General features: G+C 39.6%; 1 pseudogene; it reads left to right on the top strand.

The window, feature by feature from the left end:
* Positions 1–290: 290 nt before the first annotated feature.
* LOC112159866 lies at positions 291–1707 on the top strand (annotated as a pseudogene).
* Positions 1708–2873: the final 1166 nt, after the last annotated feature.

The raw sequence follows: 2873 nt of genomic DNA, 5'->3' as shown, positions 1-2873 counted from the left end.
ATGCTTAGGAATGGTGCTATACCAACGACAAAATGCCAAACTCTTGGTGATAGTATATGTGTCCTGAACTCTCACTGCCTCAGAGAAAAACTACCACCTTCATTCAGGGAAGTAGAAGTTTCTTACCCTGAGAGATTTTGGGATTTTCTGTACTATTCCTCGACATTTAGAGGTTATACAGACAATAATCCTTTCAAGTATGTGCTATCCACTGCAAAGTTAAATGCCAAAACACAGAGGTAGGTTGCAAAGTTAGCAGATTTTCAGTTTGTGATCAAGTACTGGCCTGGACAAGCAAAAAGGGCTGCAGATAGTCTCTCACGAATGCCCCTAGATGTGGAGCAGTACATGAGCAACTGCACACGAGATGGTAATCCTGATCTAATACAGTGTGTGGTACAAGCAGTCAACGTAAAGTCACAAAATAATGAGACATGGGTTTGCCCAGTAACCATTGCTACTCTCATCCGTGAGGTCGAGCAAGCTGTCAATTCTATTGCTGAACTGCCAAAAACAGTCTTGAAAAGGGTTCAAGAAGAGGATGCAGGCCTTGTTGCTGAGGCACAATGGCTGTTCCTCCTGCATACTCAGACTTGCAAAAGTCTTTTAAAAACATCTTCAACAAAACCTTTGTTTATGGTAATGCTGGACATCAAGACCAAGTCTCGGCACTGAGTTTGCCACTTCTGGCTCCAACATCACGGACATGGGGAAGTCTGGAGGTTACCTGGAGACTAAGTACAAGCTGAATAAGCTGGGCCTTAGTTTCAGCAAGAAATGGAACACAGATAACTTGCTCACCAAAAAGATTACCATGGAAGACCAGCTGACAAAGGGCTTGAACCTTGGACTCGGCATGTCATTTGTGCCAAACACTGGCAAGAAGAGTGCCAAACTGAAGATTGGTTACAAACAGAATAATATGAATTTGGACTGCAACCTGGACTTTGACATGGCCGCCCTGACCGCCCACGCTGCCGCAGTGCTGGGATACGAGGGATGACTGACTAGGTACCGGCTGGCTTTTGACACCACCAAGTCTACACTCGCCCAAAACAATTGTGTCCTTAGATTAAAAAAAAACTAAGTTTAGTTTCACATCCATGTGAATGATGGCAGAGTTTGGAGCCCCCATCTACCAAAAAGTGAACAATGGCTTGGAGATGGCGGTTCACCTGGCGTGGACAACAGGCAGCAAAACTCGTGGTTTGGATTGGAGATTAAAAAAAAAAATCAGCTGGATAAAGATGCCAGCCTTTATACTGAACCAAGGTTAACTATGCCTGCCTTGTTGGAGTTGGGTATACGCTCACACTTAGTCAAGGAGTGAAACTCACTCTCTGCAAGAATTGATGGGAAGAATGTGAATGGCAGCGGACACAAAGTGGAATTAGGGTTTGGTATCCTACCTACATGTAATACATTGTTTCCATATGTGGAGTCTTGATAATTTATGTTTAGTCGAGGCAACACTTTTGAGGGAAGAGTGTGGCAAAACATTGTATTGGACATTTTTATTTAAAATTTGGAAGATATAAAAATATATACATATTTGAATAAACATGAAAACATTAAAAACTTACAGAACCACCATAGCAGTGCTTCAGTGTGGATGGTAACATATATCTGAGACCCTATGTGATTTTTGCCCGGAAATGGAAAAAACAAAAATTGTTATTTTCGGTAGCTTTACTTACACCTTTTTTTCCATTAAAGGGGCCCTACCATGAAAATTCTACTTTTTGAGGTTTTAAGTGCATTTTACTGTTCATTCCTCACTATAAAGAACCCCAAAACGATATTTTGATCATTTCATGTATTTAAGAGTAATCCTCTAAAAACCGGTGCTGTCTGCAGCAGTAACTCCAATACCCACAAAAACGTGCTGACATAAGCAGGATGCCAACAGCTCCCTCCAGGAAGAATCTGCTCTGAAAGCTCCACCCCCAGACTAACACCAATGCTCAATTTATCCCCTTATCCAGTGATGACCAGCAAAACAACCTTCATTTCAAATGCAGAATACCATATATATTCCAGTTGTGTCCTGTCTTCAATAAATTCCAGCTCAAATAGGTGTTTATTTTAGTCACATCGCTCTCCAGCCATGAAGGAGCTGCGTGTATGTTGTGGAGCAGTATAGCGATTGCTAAGCCTACTAAACGCAGATATATTGTATGTGCATCCATCTTTGAAGAAGTTTGGATTATTTTCGTGGGAGATATACAGACATTGTGCCACAGACTCTTGGATGAAGATGAAGCTGAAGCACGAAGTTGACTCCAGCCAATCAGCCACATGCAGCTGCAGGCGGAGCCTCAGGAATCTAGCCATTTTACTTGTATGAAAAAACTCATGAAATATAACTAATATTTCATAAATAATTTGTTTTTTACCTTATCCAAAGGTAATATATGATCTTAAATCGATATAGTTAACTCTGAAAGGCTTAAGAAAATCATGGTAGGGCCCCTTTAACTTTTCAATACACCTCCATCAACAAATGGACTTATTTAATAAATTATACATTTCCTCAAAGCAACACATCCCTGATCCATTTTAATCTTAGATCAGGCCACACAGGTATGGTTTGGGAACTTCAGTGCTTCTAAAGATTGCCCATAAAAATGAATTAACCACAAGTTTCATAATTAAAATAGCAACACTAAGGCTTGTTGGGATCTGCTTTTTATTTATTTATTTATTTTTTTGAGAGAAAAAAAAAACATCTGCTCTGCTTTGTAATTGAAACATAATATGATTTCTTATGGCAACTTTTAAAAGAAGCACCTGAAAAACAAAAAAGAAGACATACACTTTAAAAACAACTTATTAGCTAAATAAGAAAGTGTCTGCATTGAGATCAGATTAAA

Source organism: Oryzias melastigma, linkage group LG7 (assembly GCF_002922805.2).
Source record: "Oryzias melastigma strain HK-1 linkage group LG7, ASM292280v2, whole genome shotgun sequence".
NCBI classification, from domain to species: Eukaryota; Metazoa; Chordata; class Actinopteri; order Beloniformes; family Adrianichthyidae; genus Oryzias; species Oryzias melastigma.
The sequence above is the reverse complement of the archived record's forward strand: the minus strand, read 5'-3'. Positions and strand labels throughout refer to the sequence as shown.